This window comes from Grammomys surdaster, unplaced genomic scaffold (genome assembly GCF_004785775.1).
Source record: "Grammomys surdaster isolate TR1022 unplaced genomic scaffold, NIH_TR_1.0 65, whole genome shotgun sequence".
Classification (NCBI taxonomy): domain Eukaryota; kingdom Metazoa; phylum Chordata; class Mammalia; order Rodentia; family Muridae; genus Grammomys; species Grammomys surdaster.
Window position 1 is genome coordinate 15,400,636 of NW_021604567.1, and position 21,988 is coordinate 15,422,623.

Consider the following 21,988-nt stretch of genomic DNA (forward strand, 5'->3'; position numbering starts at 1 on the left):
CAGAAGCTATGTCTTTTTGGTTTGAAAAGTCTCTTTTAGGAAGTCCCAAATTAATGCTGACACTTTGCTTTGTTTCCTAGATGTCTACTAAATGTTGGGGACTTAGGGCCATTTAAATGTGTGTCAGGGATTGGGTGATTTTTATGTCAGAAAAATTTATCTGGTGATGGCTACCATATACATAATAAATACAGTTTCTAGTGTGTGTTTTAAAACTTGGCATAAAAATTAAGAGCTTCTAATTTCAAAGATATATGGCCTGATCATTTCCAATTCAATACCTTCACTTCATAATGCTATAAACAGTTTATATGCCCTTGCTGTTGTTAGTGCTGTGGACGTTGCTTTGCCAATTATCCTGATGTAAAATTAACAGATGAAACCCTTCAGGTCATACAGCATTGTGTCATATAAACTCAATCTTGGGGGTTGTTGGTTGTGAAATCCTTTTATTAGTTGCTGTTATGAATGGCTTTATAGTTTGAGTTAATACCCATTCTATAGAGTAGAACTCAGAAGATTAAATTGGTTGTGTTTGGCCTCCATATAAGTACATCTCAGTGTTTCTCTCTATAAAAAAAAATATCAAACGTACTTAACAGCATAAAGATCTGTCCATTAAGTGTCAAAGTGAAAGGGGTACTTCTCGTTAAGTGCTAAATTATGATTTGAATTTATTGCCCTTTATTAGCGAATAAAATCCCTCTTCCGCACAGGTTTTGGAAAAGAAGCCATAGACTTGCTTCAACCTGTCTCCCCTTGCTCACTCCTGTCCTCACTCACATTTTCGAGAAAATTCTTTAACTTAGTTACTGTTTTTCTTTTAAGCTAACGTCTCCACTCTAAAAGACAACAACTTGGTGAGCCTCTCTGGAGAATGCTGGTTTTCTTTAGAGTGCCCTGTTTGCCTTCTAACTTTACAAAGTGCTCTGCGTTCTCCACACAGAGACATTTGGGGAGCATAGATTTGATTTCACTTTAGTAGTGTGAAAGCCATCATTCAAGGAGGCTCACCCTTCAACATCCTGTACAATCTCAAGTACAAAATTGTTCCCACAGCCCACAGAGCCCAGTGTTGTGTCACGCAGCTCAGAAATCTCTTACAAGAGCAAGCCTCCTTCTTTCCACAGTATAAACAAATAGAGCCTTTTAAAGAACAAGGGCATATGAGACACTTAGTAAAACTGCATTACATTTGGATACCATATTGATATCCATGACAGTGACCTGATAGTTTCCTTTGTAACAGAGAAGCATCCCCAAGAAGAAAACAACACACACCCTTAAATGAGGAAACTAAAATGGGAAACAAAATCCCTCTACTCCACACAGTACTACTGCCAACCCTAGAGCCCTGGTCTCAACCCAGGAGCTGAACTGACTGTACAATGCTCTCCATCAGCAAAACTACCAACTCCCTCCCAGGTGTGACTTCAGGCTGTGCCCAGGAGGACTGCAGCCTTATTCGCACTCTATGCTATAAAATTCTGATCTCTTTTCAAATGTGAGAACCAGCCATTTGTAAATCACAGCCAGCCTCCCTCCAGTTTCTCTCCTCTGCTCCTAAAATCAAACATTCCCACATCAAAAGGTGTTCCACCAAAGTTATTCATAAGACGCAGAACGCTGGGCCCCAAGCTCCCTACACAGGCTCCTTTGCAGCCCCTGGCTTCCCCAAGGCCTTTTCTCTTTAAGCTGTGCTTGCCTTCTGCACAGAGGCACAGAGTCTGGTGTGGTCTTTCATGGACCCGTTCAAGGGGCAACCCTGTGAGTTCTCCAGGTGGGTCTGTTCTCTGTGATAGCCCTTCTCTGCTATTTATAAACAAGACTCGTGATACCTACTCCTGTCTTAGCTTTGCCCTGCAATGATGGTTCCTGAATATTCATAAGAAGCGTGTGTCCCAGAAAAGGAGGATAATTGGAAAAGATTTCTGTTTCAGCAGAGGGAAATGTTTTAAAAGCCAACATCAATAGAACTCTCCTCTTACCCCACCTTGTTAGCCGAAATGAAAATAACTTCATTCTGACGCTTGCTCTTGGGGGAGGGTGGCTTCTTGGCACCTTTTAAATTAGTGCCTGTGGTATTGACTCTGGAATCTGTTGGTAAATGTTCTTATGTCAGTTATTGTAAAACTGTGTTTTTATGGGAGCTGGTAATTAAGGGGTTTGTTTTAGAACTAAAATTCTCAAACCCCAAGTTAATGCTAAAACTCGCAGAAGAGAATTGGAAAGAACATGGTATCTTTCAAAAGAAAAGGCTCAGTCCCTTCGTTAGGGGCTTATAAATTCCCTTATCACAGGGAAAGGGTTCCATTTGTTCTTTGAAAGTTGTATGGGCCTCAAATGCTCTTGACAGTAACCAGCAGCCTTCAAACATGCTACCCTCGAGTCATGCTTTGTTTTCCAAAACCAAATGATTATATTTGTGTAAATTCAGCCACTGATAGAGAGCTAGCTTTGGGGGAAATATCAGAGTCTTCGCTGCCAACAGCCACATTTTATTGACGCTGCCAAGGCCATCAGCTGATCCCGCTGACAGACTGCTCTCACCACCATATCCCACCCCAGCAGCTCCCCTGTCCCCACAGGCTGCTAAAGGTTTCAAGTTAAGTAGGCCAGGGGTCATTATTTGCACTCTGAAAGAGATTGGTTCCCTTCTCCTTTTCCTAAATTTATCCTCTGTGGATTGTCTTAAATGCTTTGATGTAAGGCTATGAGTCTAGACAGCTCCCACTTGCTGGAAATATCAGGTACAAAACTAAATCATCACAATGTCACCAGAGTTCTCAGGTCTGAGCACACAGAGGTGTAAGGCATTATCCTCCTGAAAGGCAATTAGAGGAAAGACTCAGAAATCAGAGCACAGCCCACTTGCTCCCAAACACACTCAGGCAGGGACTGTCCATTACTTACAGTGGCTTTTTCATTAGGGTAAATCTGAACTCTAAATTACAGCCCTTAGAGGAATGTGGTTTATAAATCAACCTTTAAAGAAAAAAAAAGACTTGGAAGTTAACTCACCAACGTGTGATGATTTAATCCAAATCAACTCCAGTAAGTAGCTCACCTTGTCGTGGATGTCATGGGTGTCTCAGGTATTCTCTGAATCACTAAGAATGTGGGTGGGGCAGATGGAGTGTCAGCCAACTGATGAATCTACGCTTTATGCCTATGCTGTGCTATGATGTATAAAATAATCTCTTTCTGTTTTTCTTTTGAATCTGTCTTCCTCTTGCTTCCCAGAGGACTGTGTGGAGGACCATGCAGCATAGTGTAAGCAATGGGTTCATTCTTTTGTTCACCCCATTTGCCTGGAACGTTCCTGAGAAATACCACCTCCCTTTCCCTTGCCTCCTTATCTGGGATGAGTTGACCACTGCGTAGGGCCAACTTGTTGCCCAGTTTCCTCTCCGTTTGGTATTTACAGTTCATATCTGTGTGAGTATTCTTTCCCTATAGCAAGGTTTTCAGTCTAATATTCACAGAACACTACCTCATTTGGTGGCTGATTTAATTCTATTTCAATATTCAGACTATTGTTGTCTGCCTGAAAAACTAGCTCATCTCGATAAGCTATCTAGGCCTTTTCTTCTTGTGCTGAGAGAATAATTACCTCACTAATAATAAAAACAAACAAACATGGACTCTCATGCCCAAGGACCTAATGTTTCTATTAGCAGGAACAGAGAGAATTTAGGAGCTTAAAAATAGTTTATGGCATAAACTTGCTTTCTCTCAATAATGTTTTGTTGTGCCCATTTTAAATGTACTGGGTGCTTTGTTTCTGTCTGGTTGGTTTGTCTGAGCATTGTGTGAGGGAGTACTGGCTATTGTTTTATCTGAAAGTGGTCTGTGTTGGACTGAGGATAAGAACTCTAGGTTACCTTGGCAGTTTCATTAACTAAAACACTATCTAATGTGGTTTTCAGAATTTCCTGATGGTACCAGTCCTTCTGAAGGACCTGTATCCTTAAGCTAGGAGTGTGGTAAATGTTGCAATTCCAGTTTAAATCCAGCCTGGGCTACCTAAAGAGTTCAAGGCTAACATGGAGCTATATACCCTGTCTGAAACAAAACAAAGCAAACCTCACTGTACACTACACGTGTATGTCCTAGGACTGTAAAAGAAGGTATCTGTACTGGAGAGGTGCGTATTTATTCAGTGAGTGTGCCCATGACATAAATGGTGTTTTGTGTCCACCTTCTCCCTGCCTTAAGCTAGGTGGTACTAGAAGTGTGTAAAAGTTCTCCTTTAAAATTCACTTAATTCAAAAAGAACTTGTCTCTGTTTTGTAGCCAGGCATCCATAGTTTCAAGTCCTAGCCCAAGGCACTTAGGATGACATAAGAGAACCTAAATCTAGAATAGGAACATTCTAGAAAGAGAGGAAGAGACAGGAAGGCGGAGGACTTGCAGGTAGAGGATGGAAGAAGTCATGGAGAGGCGTGGTTTCTGTTAGTTTGGCCAAATGAATAGCCAAAATAATCCAGTCAGGTACACCCATGCTCCTCCCAATATATCACCACAGGGACAAATGGGCCAGTGTGATCTACTCAGTGGATTGTTACCGTGACATTGTGACTCTGTCCGTAGAATTTCACCTTCCTTCAGTTTACCAGGATGGGTACAATCACACCTACCCCACATCCACCAGAGTTCCTTGTCTACTATCACCAAACATTGAAACCCCAAATTCTATTTCTGATATAACTCTTTCCAAACACATCTGCATCACAATTGTAACTTATATGCAGAGGGCCTAGGTCCGTCTCATGCATGCTTCCTGGTTGGCCATTCAGTCCCTGTGAACTCCTATGGGCCCAGGTTAGTTGATCCTGTGGGTTTTCTTGTGATGCCCTTGACCCCTCTGGTTCCTATGGTCCTCTTTCCCCTATTCCACAGGATTCCCCTAACCTTGCTTGATGTGTGGCTGTGGGTCTCTGCATCTGTTCCCAAAGTTGCTGGAGGAAGCCTTCCTGACAACAGCTGGGCTAGGTACCAATTTATAAGTATAGCAGGATATCATTATCCTTAGGAATCCTCACATTTCATTGACTTTTTTTTCCAATTGTGTTGGGTTCTATCATAGGTCTCTGGGCTCTCCATCCTCATAGATTTCTGAGAGTTTCCATTGCAATAGGTTTCTAGCTTACCCCTGAGATACCCCAATTCCATTGTTGGTCTTTTAGGACTCCTAGTGGTGACAGCAGAGGCTGTCTCTGACTCTTTTGTAGCTAGGGCTTTTAAGACCCTTTTCCTCCTACTGAGTCAACTTGTCCAGCCTTAACGCAAGGGAAGGTGCCTAGTCTTATTGCAACGTGAAACGCCATGTTTGGTTGATAGCCTTGAGAGGCCTACCCTTCTCTGAAGAGAAACAAAGGAGGAGTGGATGGGGGCGGGGAGGCAGAAGAGATATGGAGGGAGGGGCTGGGAGGAGAGGAGGGAGAGGAGAGTGTGGTTAGGGTGTAAAGAATACAACAGCAACAGTAAAAAGAGCTACATCTTCCTTAATTCATTGGTGTGTTCGTAGAAGCAAAGTTGTTATTAATAATACCACAGCCAGGCTTGAAGAGTGAGTGACAAAACACCATGCACTTTGGGGGTTGAAAGGAACCTCTCTCTGTTGACCTAGTATATCTGCAGTCGCCAACCCAGTGTGGGAGGAGGAGGTGGGGAGCACTTTAATTTTTTTAATTATTGTTTAGAAACAAAACGGATGTGGCAACCAAGGCTGGGAGCTTGTTGTCCGGTCTGGTGGCTAATACTGTTTTCAGAGTAAAATGCCACTTGTAAAAAGTGTTCTTCCATGGACTCTGGGAACATCTGGGTGTGATTTAGGAAGCCTGGGCTGTAAGGATTGGGAGTCTGCATCTGCTCCAGCTCTTTGCATTTCAAAGGGGTGTCGGGCTGGATTTAAGAACCCTTTTTATTTTCTAGGGATTCAGCCCTTCTCTTAGGGCTGGAACCGATCTCTTTCACAGTCTATCCCAACAAACACACACACACACACACACACACACAAGCCAACACCTTTCCATCTTTGTTCTGCTTGAATAAGGAAAAGTAAACCTTCCCCAACAACACCAAAACAGATTCTCTCCTTTAATTAGCTTCCTAAAGATAAATGGGTCAAAGTTAGATTGGTTCCAATCTCTGCTGCAGCTGAATAAATTATGCCCCATTCACCCCAACACACACACAAACAAACTGCTACTGCCCAATCCCCTTCCAATCATAAGCTGCCCTGTCTTGCCTGAACCTCCTTTTTCTGTTTGCTATAAAACCCCACGGAGACACCCCAGTTTCATATCCACCCTTGGTAATAACAGCAGCAAAATGCAGTGCGCCTTCAAAGCCAGGAGAAAAATAAAAATACATGAAAACCAGCACACCCGACTACTTCAATGTGCTTCTTCCTCCTCTACGGGCAACACGCAGTGTGAGGCTGCCTGCCGAGAAATGCCTCTTCCACTCAGGAGCTTTGCACTTGATTGGGCCCAAGTGAGGCCTCTCAGAAGACACCCATAAAAAGGGATGACTTATCTCCACGATATGCTGCTTATTCCGTGGGTCTGAAGGATGCACAAATCTAAGTCAATGGTGAGTGCTTCTGGAAACCCACAGAAAGTCTGCTGCCACCGTGGATTCCTCTGCTCCTGCCTACAGACTCTAGACTGGTTCACCTCCTTGAGAAGTGATTCTTTCAAGCACATCGAAGACTAGTGGGAATAACTGGGTTTCATTGAGTGGGCTTGCACGCCACCAGGAGAAAGATAGACAACTCAGAGAGCCAGCCACATAACTTCTTGGGAGACAATGCATACACAGCCTCCACCACTGCTTGTAGAGACCTGTCAGAGGGCGCTATGGATCCTTACAGTGATTAAAAACACACTGCAAGTCTTAAAGGAGGAAACCTTTTGCACAATTTTTATTTAGTTCGAGTGCTCTAAAATCAGTCTCGAGGCAATTTAACCAAAAAAATAAAAATAAAAAAATGTGTTTAACTCTGAGTTAAAGCTCCTCCAGTTTCATAAATACTTCAAGAAGAGCTTTCATGATCTCCATGTCATTGTTCAGACTCAAATAGGACTAATGTAGACTCGGGTCTACATCCAAACTGATGCATTCTGTACTTCCAATCAATCCACACATGTATGTATTGAGTTCTCCCCTGTCGCATAGCACTCAGTAAAACTTCCTGTCACGTAAGATCCGCTTACAATGAGGGGCTTAGTGCTGGTATCATCAAAAAGCCAGGGTTCCTGCTCATCAAAGACATTGTATTTTGTATCAGTTAGACATGCTCCATGCTCTTCTTCCTCCAGGGAACAGTAGCTAGCACAGAACTTCCTAAACCATTAGGACACGGTAAATAGGAGTTTGATTTCATAATCTAGAATAGACTGCACCAAACAAATGAAGAAGAATATTAACAAATGAATAATCATTGATTATTATTCCATTGCACATTAAAAATGTGCAAATGGAATGCATTAAACATCTGTAGCATCCTTGGCATAGGCTGTGTTTAATAGCTCATCTTCTTTTTGACACACTAGAACTCTCTACCTGCATCTTGAACAAATTAAATGGGAACTTTGCTGTCAGTTATAAACTAGTCAAATGAAAAGTCCATCTGCCCACTCATTCTCAGCATCTTCTGTTATCAAAAAATGAAATTGGTGTTTCAGTGAATTGATCGAAAAATCTCAATAAGCACATTATACTAAACTGCTGAAATTAAAAATATTTGTTCATATAATACATCAGTTGACATGGCCGTTTATTAAATACCACCCAGCTTCCAGACCTTCTTCTTGCCGTGGAAAACCTGCAGTAATTTTTCTTCCAAGATGTCTGAGACATTTGCTCCACAACTCCCCAATGTGATGTTCATGCTGATGAGAGATAGAACCGAAGAAATAGGATATTTTATAACTACCAGTTCTATTTGCTGTATAATCAATCAACTTTTAACTGCCTCTGGGGCCCATAGGATGTATTTTAAAGCATTGGGAATTTGGCTATTCCCATAACATACTTGAACCCTCTTCACTGCTGACAATAAACCTCAGGCATAAACATTGTGGAGAAAAACCAAATGAAAAGAAACCCACCAGAGTAAGAATTGACTTCACTTCATAAATGTTAAAGGTGGAGAGATATCTGCAGTACATAATTATTCTATTACTTAAGCTTATTCATGGTGATGACTATCAGAAGCCTGATTCCAAGGGTGTTTTCTTACAACTTAAAGACTGACCAAGCTATTAGAAAATGGAAGCAGCCAGGCTGACCGAAAATGAATGAACTATGAGCAGAGGGAGATCCACTCTACTGTTAGCTATCAAAAACTTGGGGGAAGAGGTGTTTGCACAGACGTGACACATCTATAGAACAGTTTGCAATGCTATATTGATCTGCATGAGCCAAGAAGAGACAGACCTGCCTAGGGGAAGAGCCCCCCGCACTGGTGGTATAATCAAACATGTTGATTTCTTATTCATGTCAAGTGCCACTGTGGATTGATTGTAACAGCCCTCCTCTAGCACTCTGGGTGACAGAGAAGCTGTTAGTTAGAGCTTCACATGTTACAGTGGTTGAAGGACTTGGCCATGTCGCTGTTATATCTCTGCCTAAAGGAATGCCTCATCTGGTTCCCATCTAATTGGCCAAACTGAGTCATGTGACCAGGGCAGCCTTCCAAAAATCAGGGATGGATATTGGTGTGTATCTCACATGGACAGAAAATAGATGTGTTTGTGACAACGACTTTGTCAAGAATTTTTTTCCTTTTTTATTCTTTTTTTAAAAATTATTGCTTGAGAAATATTCATAATTTGATCAGGACCATCCCTACTCCGGCCCCTCCAACCTTCCCTGCATCCCTCAGTCAAAATTTCTAAATTAACAGTCTACTTTTCAATCCCCAGTCCCTAAATCCCTTATGTTGAAAACACACAGAGTCGTCAGTCACTGTCCATTCAAGAAGTATTTGTTGCTTCTAACATGACAGAGTCGGAGTGCACAATACCTTGGAAAATGACAATTAACTATTATCTAAATCAGTACACACCATAATGATTGGTATGCAATGGATGGATCCTTTTATGTGCCTCTGGAAAAAAAATGAGCATGATTGTGGCGTCAGGGATGAAACTCCGTTGTAGAGGAGTTTCAGCAGGTACAAAATCTTGAGATCAGTCTCCAGTACTGGCAAAAATAAAAAGCATGTGCCCTGCCCCAGAGCAGCAGTATCCCCGTTTGGCATCAGCTGCTTATGAAGTCCATCGGAACTTTGAATTGAATCCTGAGTCAACTGCTGCTCAGACATCCAATGTCAGAGTCTCAAAGAAGGGTGTAAAGGTTCCTGCCGAGAAATAGGAGAAACAGTGGCAGTGGGGAAACAGAATGGGCCGAGATGTTTTTCTGACTGGCGTTTAAGCATCTTCTGGATCCAGACAATGCATATTCCCATACAGCTTCTACATCGCAGCCATAGAGTACCTATCTCTCACGACTTTGTGTCATGTCTGCTTAGGCAAAGCCATTTTTCTGCTCCTCTCCTTTCTGGGTCAACCTTGTTGGAACAAATCAAGTTGTTCCCCTTTCTCTCTTTCATACATCATCATTTAAGATTACCAAGAAGTTGTGTTCTGGAGCCAGCCCTTGTCTCCTTTTACAATGTCAGTTTATTTCTGAGCAGTGTTTGTGAAGGAGAGTACTTTTTACAGGTTAATCAGGGAAATCGCAGCAACTGACAGCAAGAGCAAGCGTATCGATTGCAACAAAGCCCGGGGAATGTGTGTGCTTTTGGCTTCTGCATGGAACCATTTGCAAAATCTGAGAGCCTTGATTCTACTGGGAAAAAAATTACAATAAAAATTCATAAATTATTTATGTGTAATGAAGCAGGAAACTGATGACTTTGTAAATTTTATTCTAAGGGATTTTGACCTCAGTAAACTCCCTCAAAGGAGCTGGCCTTCGTTTCTGTGAAATATACTCATCTCTTCCCTTGAAAACATGAGCGATTCCTGGGTTTCTCTTTTCTAGCTCCCTGAGAGCTAGCAAATAGGGGCCTGGGCAGGAACAGCTCTAGAAAAAGATACAGAGACAGAAAACTGCTTTAATTGATCTCATATAAAATACCAAGACCCAGAGGCTGTCTGTAGAACAAGACACATGCCCAAGAAAATGGTTCCTGTTACTTGAAAAAATCAAATCTGTTTGCAACTGATTTCAAGAACAAGAAACTGCTTAGGATTTCTCATCCCCCTCTCCAGTACAGGTATCTTAATAACGGGAATATAGCTATAAGATTTTTATTACACTTTTATTAAAAACATTTCTAGGGAGTAAGACGGCTCGGCAGTTAAAGATACTGGCCACCAAGCCTGGCGATGTGTGTTCAATGCCTGAGATAGACATGGGGAAAGCAGGGAACTTCCTCCAGCAAGTTGTCCTCTGACCTGCACACACACACACACACACACACACACACACACACGATATAAGCACCCACACACATGTGCACATACACACAATTTGATATAATTTACCATTTTAAAGTTCTCCACCGTGGTACTTGTTCTACAGTTTGATCGTAAGTGTAGATATAAACTTGCTTGTTTATTTTACTCAAGATACACTGAGATTTCTGAATCTGATTATGTGTTTCATTAATCTGGAAAATTCTATGTCGCTATCTTTTCAAATATTGCTTCAACCTACTTCATTTTCTTTCTTCAGTCCTACTTCGTAAGCTACGGCACATGCTCCGGGTTCTGCATGGTGCTCACTTTTCTCTGCCTCTTGCTATGAAGAGACTGGTTCACTCCACTCCCCTTTTCCGTTGATTAACCCCTTTTTTCAGGATATGCAATTTTCCATTGAATCCATCTGTGTGCAATGATTTCATTGTTGATTTCTGGTATTTATTTCTTCCTTTCAAATGTACTATCTTTCACATCTTGCTGCTTCTCATATTTCTGATTCTACTTTTTCAATTTTATACACATTTGTTTTATCATCAAATTTATCCTTCGAATGTATAAAGAGTTTACTGATCTTATCTAATACTTGTTTGTATTCCAACCTCGTGTGTGTGTGTGTGTGTTTATATAACTTGAACGGTTGGTAGAGATTCTTTTGGCCTGTGTTGGAAGTTGTTTGTACTTCATTCTCACCCTGGCAATCCCCCCTTAGATCCCCATTATTGAGGGAATGCTGCAAGCTCATCACCTAAGTCTTCCTTTAATCTTCTGTCCTTTACTCAACCTTCAAGTGGATTAAAGCCAAAGCTTAAGGTGCTCAGGTCTGAAGAGCGTCCTTCTGGCTGAAGCCAGCCTTGATGCTCTCAGTCCTAGGTAGAGTTCCATTTTTTACTCAGCTTTATGCTTTTGAAGATTTCTTACTTTCTTGCCAACTTGTTAACTCCTTAAAAATATAATTTCTATACTTTACATGGTAGTGTTGGTTGATATTATATGCAGAGTTGTCAGGGGATCCAGTGTTCTATATCTTCCAGGAAACACACAAAAAAATCATACACACACACACACACATACATACACACACATACACGGGTTTACACCGGGTACCTTCCCACACCAGTAATGTGTTAATATCCTTAGACCTAATGAGGTATCTATCGACCATTTTGCATCAAAACATTGCAATGGTTGTTTACTTCAGTCCTCTGTTTCTGATAGTGATTCTAGAAAGTACAGTTTCCTTGAGCTACAGGGCAGTTGGTTCTGTTGGCTAATAGTATTCCAGGTACCTATGTAAACTTTTGATCTGCAAATTTCACTCCCCGTCTTTTTAGATCCAATGCCACCAAGCTTGAGCCTTTTGAACCAAGTCCTTCATAGGAACAAAGTCTCACAAGGTTTAAGACCAGACTTCTGAGTACACACACACACACACACACACCTGTGGGTGGGGGGAGAACACCTCTAGAACGCTTTGCTGGTGAGCTTTTCCCATGGCCGATTCTAACTAAAAGATACCACTTCTTACAAGAGCCACTGGCCTTCACAAGAGTAAACCCAAGTAGACTATTCATGACATGTTTTTATGTTGGCACCTGGAAAGCCCCTCCTCCACATAGTTACCAACCCAGGCCAACTGATCAAAGAGAATAGAAAAACGAGCTGTCAACTCTGGACTATGGGGTGGTGGGAGTCACCTGGGAACACTCCACAGGTAATAACGTCTGGTTGCTTGTGTGGTGTCTGCCAATTAGTGTTCTATCCTAGTTCAAGTGCTTTTCCCAGTAGAGCTTTGTTGTCACTTAACAGCTGGGATATGTTCTAAGAAATACCTCGTGAGGTGACTCTGGCACTGGGCAAGCATCACAGAATGCACACTCAATCTCAGATGGTTGAGGTCAGTCACAAGGCCTTTAGATGCAAACCTGATGCACCCTGAACACAAGATGCCACTGAAACACGTGTTGTTATGGCTTGGGACTTTTGCATTCCCCAAAGACATGTATGCCAGAAGATTGATCACCAACGTATGGTGTTCCTGAGAGGTGGTAGAGCCTGTGACAAGTGGGTTTTAGCAGAAGGACCATGGAATGTTAGGCGGTGCCTTTGAAGGGAACCCAGTCTCTCATCCTTCCCCCCATCCCTCTTCCTGTTCCTTCTTGACTCCCTCTCCTTCCCAGCAACCTTCTCTGCCAAGCCTTAATCTATGATGCTCTGCGCCTCCACAGCCCAAAGCAAAGGGGCCAAGTAACCAAACACTCAGCCTCTGAAACCATGATCCCAAATCTGCCTTCTGCCCTTTACAAGGTGCATATCATGGGTATTTTTTACAGCGGTATGAAACTGACTAACACACGAGTAACACACGAGTGGGTCTGTGGGACCAGCTGGCATGGCACTCGGGTGTATTCTGTCTCTTCCCTCCATTCCCTCACTTCCTGCCTCAGACAGGCAGAGAAGCAGAGCTCTGTCTGGTCTCCTCATACCTGCTGCTGTGGATCAAACGAGAACTGTCAGACAGGAAAGACTGGACCTACACATTTCTGCAGCACTGTTCCCTTACCTTGCCCTTCCCCTCCCCTACATCCCCGGTGAGCATCCTGCCCTAAGTCTTAGGAAGCACCCCTGCTTTCTTGTCCTCGGGGTCTAGGTTTTAGAACAGAGGGTTGCCATATTATGGTCATGAGGTAGCTCAGGGATTTCTTAATCTTGTCTCATTTTTGGAACTGTGAAACATTTATCAAGTATCTGTAATATGACAGCATAAAAGGTAAAGCTTTAGAGTTTGAAACCCAGTTGTTGTTACTAATAGATTAGTAGATTGTCAGCAGCTATTAACATCGTTCAGCTGAAACAGTTCAGGCGTGTGGCGGGATGTGAGTTTAACACAAGCCTGCAGGTAAACACCTCTTCCCCAACCCTTAGTCTGCACAGTTAGTATCTAGTTAGGTTCCACACTTCAGCAATGAAAGGTAGGCTCAGGTGGGGCGGGCCACTGAGGACAAGAGTGAGTGGATGCTGGCTTTCCACTTCATTGTCAAATAAAGGTAACCTAGAAGATTCTGTAAGCACAGCCATAGAGCACGCTGATGATGAAACGTCCCGGGTGCACGTTTGAGAAGCTGGTGCAAGTTATATGAATGTATTCAGGAAGGATGCAGGTAAGTGGTGGATGAAAATAGCCTGGAGGAACAATGGTACTCAGAGGGACGAGGGATGCACTTCTGAGAGTGACGTGCCTGCCTGTGGCCTCACATCAGTGCCCAGGCCTGCTGCAGAAAGACTTTCAAAACACAATCAGGCCTGGCAGAGGATGTGAAAACCCAAACCAGGTGACAGAAATGAATATGGAGGTGAGAGACATTTGAAATTGCTCTTTAAAAAAAAATCACTTGAAGGTGAACACCAGGGACGTGTTTTTGACGGTCATTTCCCTGCACAATGATCAGGGCCCCGGGAGTAGATTTGACTACAGGACTGACAACAAGAAGAAGAATCTTGCAGCTATTTTTATGTTGCCCCATTATGACCTCTCTCCTTTTCAAATACTGGGACAGAAGCACAACATTCAGCCTAGTGGCCCAAGGACAAACAACAAAGAAACTAGCACAAGATCCCAGGCTTCTCCTTGCTTCTGGGTTGATGTTCAGTGAATTTCCTGTCTGTCTGTCTGTCTGTCTGTCTGTCTGTCTGTTGTACAAAACAGAACAGAGTTCCAGGCTGCAGCAGGATTTACCTCCCAGGCTATCATAGAGCAACAAATCCTGAGACGGAGGCTACACATTTGTGAAGTGCTCCAGGACAGAGAGATGGTTTGCACAGTACTGCCTCCCTTGCAAAGCCGAAAGCAGCCATGAGGAGACTCTCAAGGCTGGTTTCCACTCCCAAAGGCCTAATGTCACACTCCTATAGGGTCTGTGATACATCTGCCACCACCAGAGGTTAACCTATAGGCCTCAAGACACTTAAAAAGATCCACTGCTGTTTTGTTCCGTACCCCGGTTACATCAGCTCTGACTAGCAGAGAAGAGCAGGAGTGTGAGGTTTGCTTTGCTGGTGCAAGGAGGACTAGTCCAGCCCAGAGTGACTTCACTAAACCGATGACAGAACTCGGGAAAGAGCACTGTTCTGTCTCCTGTCACCCAGCTAAAGGAAAACATAGAAAGGCTCTCAGGGAACACCGGGACAAAGGCCAGTAGATCTGGATGCCAGAGACAACTGGGATTGTTTCCAGAAGATTCAACCAACACTGCTCCAGGGTGTGCTTCTCTTTAAATTGCTGACCTGTTCTCAAAGGCTGCTGACTGTAGACCCCAGGGTTCTAAGCACTCATTTTGGGGTGCTTCTCAGTATTATCAGGCGCTTTGTTTTTCTGAATTGTAAATTAGGAGTCAAAGTCATGGGTCTGTTGATTGGATAGGAGACTTTTGACACGGATAATTTAAGATTGCCTGTGGGAATCTGAACGGCCCTTTGGGACTTCTGACTTGGGGTTGAAGGGTTGAAACCATTGTTACACGTGTTTATCTTCTGCGTCCAAAGGATCCCATTATCTGGAGCTGTGGTCAGCTCCTCCAACCCTGCTGAGCCAGAGTGACTCACGTGGCTCTTCAGTTACCAGCAACACTGATGCCGTGGGCTGGCTCACGTCAGCTCTCAGCACACAACCATGTGTTTTGGGAAACAGAGTGAAAGATGACAGGCTCCTGGCAAGGGCTTAGTCCTCACCACAAATGTGGATCCTCCCTCAAGATGGTCACAGCAGGAACAGAGGGAGACAGCGATGAGCTAGCCCTGCCCATCAGTCACAACCCCTGGAGAGAACAACCCCAAACAAGTGTTCTGCATTTGGAAGGGACTGATCACCACTTTAGGCTAATATCCTCATTTTCCCAGGGTCCAGCAAAAAAAATAATGGATCTCCAAATCACACTGGCTAAGTCCTTTGCCTTTCATCTTGCGTATCCAGTGACAGATCTACTAACACAGTTTTAAACGGTCTCATGGTGACTGTAACATACATTTTTATTCTGTTGTTTTTTTCCTGCTAAAATCAGATATCTTTGGAAGTACGTGTGGCATATATATCTTTATCAGCATATAGTGAAACAGTATATATTTCATAATGAGGAAAAGCCATAGAATTACAAGATAAAAAAAGAAAAGTAAAAATCAAACTTGGTTGTATTCACTATTCACTGTGAAAAAGAAAGTGGTTTCTTTAGGGGCTGGAGAAATGGTTCACAGTAGAGGGCACATACTAAAGGGCACACACCAAAGGGCACACACCAAACCGACCTAGGACCTGAGTAAGGTTCTGAAGGCCCTGATGGGACACTGATAACACCTGTAACTCTAGTTGCAGAGAATCTGATACCCATTGCTGGCCTTCACAGGCACCATACACACACACACACACACACACACACACACACACACACACACACACACACTGAGCCTCCCTTCTGTTGTGACAAGATGGTAGATCCCTTGCAATCAGTCAATGACCGCAGCTCGCTCTCTCTTTTTCAAGGATACATTTTAAATTAACCCTACAGGAAATTGTGACCTATGTAGTCTCATTTTCTACTAAAAAGATGTAAACAAAGAGAGAAGGCCTTCCTTCCGGTGAGTTCCCTAACCTCCCCTCTCTTATGTAAACGGGCAGGAAAGGGAGGGGGCCAAGGTGAGCCATAGTCAGTGAGGACTTTCGTAAACACTTCCCAGCTTGCAAACACATGAACTTTCCCATGAGACCAGCTATACCACGAGTGAGTGTGGGCAGGGGAGTCTTCCTCAGCTCCCACACTATTTTTCCAAAAGCCTCGCTCTCTCAGTCAGGCCTACAGTTTGGTGACCACCTCCACCAACGTGGGACAGCAAACACTCTGAATGCGGGACTCTGGCATCCTGAGGCACAGGATGAGGCACTCCTCGGGCATTTTTTCACACATAATAATTTTAGAAACCAGACCCAATTCCTTCTTTCGGGCAGGGCTGTTTGTGTAGCTGTAACAGTTTTTGCTGGCGGCATTTGCGGTGGTATTGTCCCCTGTGTCAGCAAACTGCCTTGTGTGAGGAGATTGGGGACGATCAGAATCTCACAGAGATGATTAATTACCAAGCATCCCTCACAGATGTTTCCATCGGCTTGGTTACAGGGCCTCTTGCGTCCCTCCCTTGTTCCCTGCAGCTCCTCGTTTCCCACCCTGTGGCTACCTCACAGTTGGGGCTTCTTTCCTGAAATTCTAGGCCACAGCACAGGAGCCAAGGTGTTTTTATATCATGGTTCATTTCCCACAGCCAGAGCTAAAACAAAAGCAAGCATTCTAAAACACGCCAAGCACTTGGAGGGCACTGTGCTTCCTTCTCCAGGCCCCCACCACCACCACTATCCACCGTCACCACCTCATCCTGACCGTCCCTTTCACAGGAACACTAGGTGTTCAGACTGACTAGAAATAGAAGAGGGCCAAGTCTGAACCCCTTGTTTCCTCCTGTGAGGGGCTCTTAATTTTGTTACCCTACTAACAGACTGTGTATTACAGAGTCAAGCCAATTAGATGCTGGTGGTTTCTCCCCCACTTTCCCTAAATAGCTCCAGCCTAGGACAGAGGAGAGCCGTGCTAAAAGCTTCCCAACCTGACAGAAGCCCAAGCCACCACACACACCTGGGGATGTTAGCATTGACTTTCCATCCACACTGCTTCCTCACTCTCCCCTGTGAATTTGGTGAGAAAGAAATCAGTGAAGGGCTACCTCTGCCTCCTAGAGACGAGGCGCATTACCAAGCCACAGCTGTAGAAAGAGCTGTCACTGTTATTATTAAGAGCCTCTCTGCCCGCTAGACCAGAGTTCTGACTACGTGGTAGAGTGCCTACATCAGATGCTTACTAAAACCCAGGACCAACCAAGAGGTGCGGTAAATCAACCACGGGAGACTAAGGGCAAGAGATCTATATCTGTGTCTCTGTATACGAGATGCGGTGTGTGTATGTTGTAGAGGTCAGTATCAGGTGTCTTCCTTATTTAATCTCATTTTTGAGACAGGGTCTCTGACTGAAGCTTGACAATCCCACTAGACGGATGGGCCAGAGAGCTCCAGGGATCCTCCTTTCGCTGCATAAGCTGCAGTTACAGATGTCCCAGCATGCCATGCGGTTCCTGTGGGTTCAGGGATCTGAACTTAGCCCTCATCCTCGCACGGCAAGTGCTCTGCTTACTGAGCCCTTCTTCCCAGTCCCAAATCTATGTATTTAACAAGCTCTGAAGTAACTCAGATGGATGCTACCCACCATGCTAGACAGACTGTCATTGACTGTCAGACATTTTCATCTCTGCATCCCCAGGACTAATACACTCTGTGCGTGTTTTTTTTTTTTTTTGGGAGAATGACTTATTAGACATGTATAAATGACCTCGTGGCTGACGCATGAGAGAGTTCATCTGAAAGCAAGTTCCCCGACAGAGACAGAAAACGCTAACATCATACTTCTTAGCAATATGGGATTGAACCTCTGCCTTCTGGCTGCCTCTGATATGGGTCTCACTGATGTCAGCTGCAGTCTTTGCCACTTCCCTGACTCTGTCGGAAACAAACACAAAGACAGACCCCCCTAGAAGACAGCAGCACAGCCCTGTCTCCTGCAAGCCTTTCAAGAAAAAGACTGCATGTAAATAGTAAACAGACTAAGAAATACTTTTTCTGAATATCCAGTGGCCTGTCTACCAAATTTTGCATTTTGTCATCCTAGATGGGGACTCCTTTTGGTCTAAGGCCACATAATCTGCTGAGGAGTGGGTGGGCTGGCATAGGAGGCTGTTAAACTAGGAGCCAGGGTCCTGGGTTCCAGTCCTACTTTGGGCCCTGCAGCTTTGAATAGCCTAGGCAGGGCTCACTCCCTTGCCGAGCCTCTGAGATACATCTTTACAGCAAGGAGTGAACTTTAGAAATGCAGTAGTCCTTGAGCAAACCAATCACGAGCTACATGATGGTGGGACTTGTGAACAGAGACCCCATGTAGGCTCAACGAAGAGTCGAAGACCAAACCCTGCAGATGTAGATCCTGTGACGGGATTGGGCTGGGCAGGCTGTGCTGGCGAGGGCTTGGAGAGCAGATGAGCCCCTCCCCGAGGCACTGCAGCTCTCAAGGTTTGATTTTGTTGTCAGCATAGCTAGTTAGTGGCTTTTAGTGAAGGTCCAATATTTCTTTGTTATCCAATAGGGAGTCAGAATAAACAAATGTCGTCAGGAACATCTCCTAAGAATAGAGAGTCATGCTTGAACTTAAGCCTCTGAAAACATTTGGCCAAATGCAGGTCCCCCGTGTGTTCAATGCTATAAATTTTTGCAGGAGCTCAGTGTTCCCAGGCCCCACCCCCACCCTCCATGTCCCTCACATACTCTACCTACCAGGAGCAACTCCCAGCAGCAGATCTGTACCTCTCCGTGTCTGAACAGCTGCCACTTGCTTAGTCTGGGAAGCATCCAAGTTCTCTCAGAGGAGAATCCCTCCTGCACTTCCTCTTTGAGGAAGCATGTCCCAAATTACACAGTGAAGGTCTTCAACCCAGGGGGGATTTATTCTCCACAGGATCTGTAGAGAGAGAAAATCTATCAGCTCTCAAACAACTACAATTAAACAAGTGTGGAAATGTAACCAAAATTTGTGTTTCCTCATGGAAATTGATTTCCACTCTCGCTGTCAGATTGAGTACCTTTTGGGGACCTAGAAAATCTTGAATTGTTCAGAAATTTCCCCAACTGCATTTGCTTCCCCCTCTTTTTCCATTAACCTTGGCCCTGTATGGGAAAGAAATCTCTGGATCAGAAACTTTGCCCATTCCCACTAACATGACTTCTTGAACCTCCCAAGAGGCAGAAAGGAAGCCAAATGTGATTATTCAGCCTCCAAAGTTCGATCGTGTGACTCATCAGCGCAGATGAAGGGACTGTACACTTCCGAACTTAAATGTGCCTTTGAGGTCCAGGAAGCTTGCTCCGTGGGTAGTGCTTGCTACACAAGCATGAGGACTGACCCCATGGAAAGCCAAGCATGGAAGAATCCCCAGAAGCTCACAAGGCAAGCTCACCTGGCTCATACTACAGTGGACTACAAATAGACTCTGTCTTAGCAAGGGGAAAGGGAGGACTGACCCGCAGTATTCTCCTCTAGCCAAAATACACACGTAAATACACTGTAGTATGCATACATGCATATCCTAACACATGTACATCCTACCCAAGCATACCCTTCACAATACATCCTACACATACATACACATACATTGTATACACATGTATGCACATCCTATACATATACATTCATGTGCTTAATACAGATCACAGTCACAGAGAAAGATGATAGATGATGCATAGACAGATAGACAGATGATAGACAGACAGATATCTAGACAGAAGATGATAGATAGATAGATAGATAGATAGATGACAGACAGGATGCCTTCTGAGTTATTCCTCTTAAGATGTTTGCTTTTTCATGGAGAAAGGTTCACATGAAGGGTAGTTAAGAGGGACAAACACTCAGTCCCCCAACAACACACACCCTACATATATGTGCACACCCTACATATTACATTCATGTGCTTTACGCAGATCATATAGTCACAGAGAAAGATAGATGATACATAGACAGATAGATAGATGATAGATAGGTAGATGATACATACATCAGCAGATAGATAGATAGATAGATAGATAGATAGATAGATACATACATACATACATACATACATACATACATACATACACAGACAGACAGACAGCTGTCGAGACATTTGCTTTTCACAGAGAAAGGTTCACAAGAGGTTGTTTAACAGGGACACTCAGGCAGCAGGGGTGACCTGCCGCCCGCCCTGCACAGACTATCTGAAGCACACTCCTTCCTGCTGCACTCTTAATGATGATTAAAGCCATTCTTTTCAATGTCTGTGATTCCTTCCAAAAGCCAAAGTTTCTGTTGGACTGTATTGTCACGCCCCAGACATGAGGTAGCCAGGGCATCAAGGCTACATGCACGGGCTGCCTCTGTGGGGACTCAGAAGCAGGTTATTTTAACTAGCAATAGTGATTTAGTGCTGGGTAAGCTATTAATGATGGAAGTTAATGACACTGTGTACAGTCCATACAGTCTATTTACTGAGTAATCTTTTTACAGTTGGATCAGGCCTGAACTGGTCCATTCAGAAAGCTTCAAATTATAGAAACAACACTGTCCTAGACGAGTGACCGATAATACTTTCTTTGGCCACATTCTTTATTCTGCGGTGACATTGAGGCTTATAAATCAAAAGGAACTAACTTGCCGTCCACCAGTTTACACAGAACTTTTTAAAACTACAACCTGTTAAAATGAATCTGTTTCCACAGATGCCCGTGTACAATGCTATGTGCTGAGAATGATTTCAGACTTATTAATTAAATGTGAGCTTGTTTTAAAAAAAAAAAAAGAGGGACACTCAGTCCTTCAGTCAGGGTCACTGTCAGCCCCACCCTTCCTCTTTCCTGAAAGTCCTGTTGTTCTGAACACTAAGCAGCTTTGCCTACATTGTGCCTGCCTGGTAATAACCTTTAGGAGCCCTTTCAAGGCTCACCAGGCAAACAAGGCTTTCCCTCATTTAAAACCCCTTACTGGAACTGCCCAAGTAATCTTGGGCAGTCAATTCACTTCTCTGAGCCCGCATTGCTGCAATTCTCAGTCTTGACGCTCCGTTAATGTCTTCTGAACACTCTAGGGAATGCTGGGACTTTGGCTCTACTGGTGCTGATTATTTTGGCTCCTGAATGATCTGGGCCTCTGAATTTGGAAAGCTCCAACTGGCAACCCCTGCTCTATCTATTTCAAAATGAAATTCTTAGACCAGATTCTCCTGTTCATTTAAAATGAAGATGTTCAGTCCATCCCAGGCCAACTGCATCAGAATCTGAACCTAACCAACGCTCCGGATGGCTGGGGTACATCACAGGAGAGACAGCACCACTCTGGTCCCTTCCCTGTTAAGGCTGGTGCCCATCATGGGATGCTGAGCTTCACATTCCGTAACGTTCCCTGTGGAGTCTCAGAAGGGACAGAGGAGAAACAGTAGAGGATCTGGGGATGTCAGCCTGCTTCCGGTACTGCCTGTGGAGTTGTTCTATTGTGATGATCCGAAGAGGGGAGGCTGTAACAGGGCAAGAGCCGTATCAAACGGCTTTAGCAATTTTGTGTTTCCCTTTGATAGCATAACCTGTAAATATTCATAAAACATGCCTTCTTTCTCCTTCATGTTTTAACTTGTTTTAGAGGTTCTACCTTTTCTCTAGTTGGTCCACTCATTTAAGAACTCTGTGACGTTCCTGTTAGAGAAGGGACCAGGTAAGCCTCAGCTGGGCATTTTGAGCTCAAGCTAAACAAGTTCATCTGAAGGGATCAGCAATGTGTGTGTGTGTGTGTGTGTGTGTGTGTGTGTGTGTGTGTGTGTGTGTGTGT

At 43.8% G+C, this 21,988-nt stretch overlaps 1 protein-coding gene across 1 annotated transcript in view; it reads left to right on the plus strand.

Moving 5' to 3' along the window:
• The window catches only part of Gpc6 (glypican 6), a 994,843-nt gene that overhangs the window by 906,581 nt on the left and 66,274 nt on the right, over nucleotides 1–21,988 (plus strand). The gene's annotated exons all lie outside the window — the stretch shown is intronic.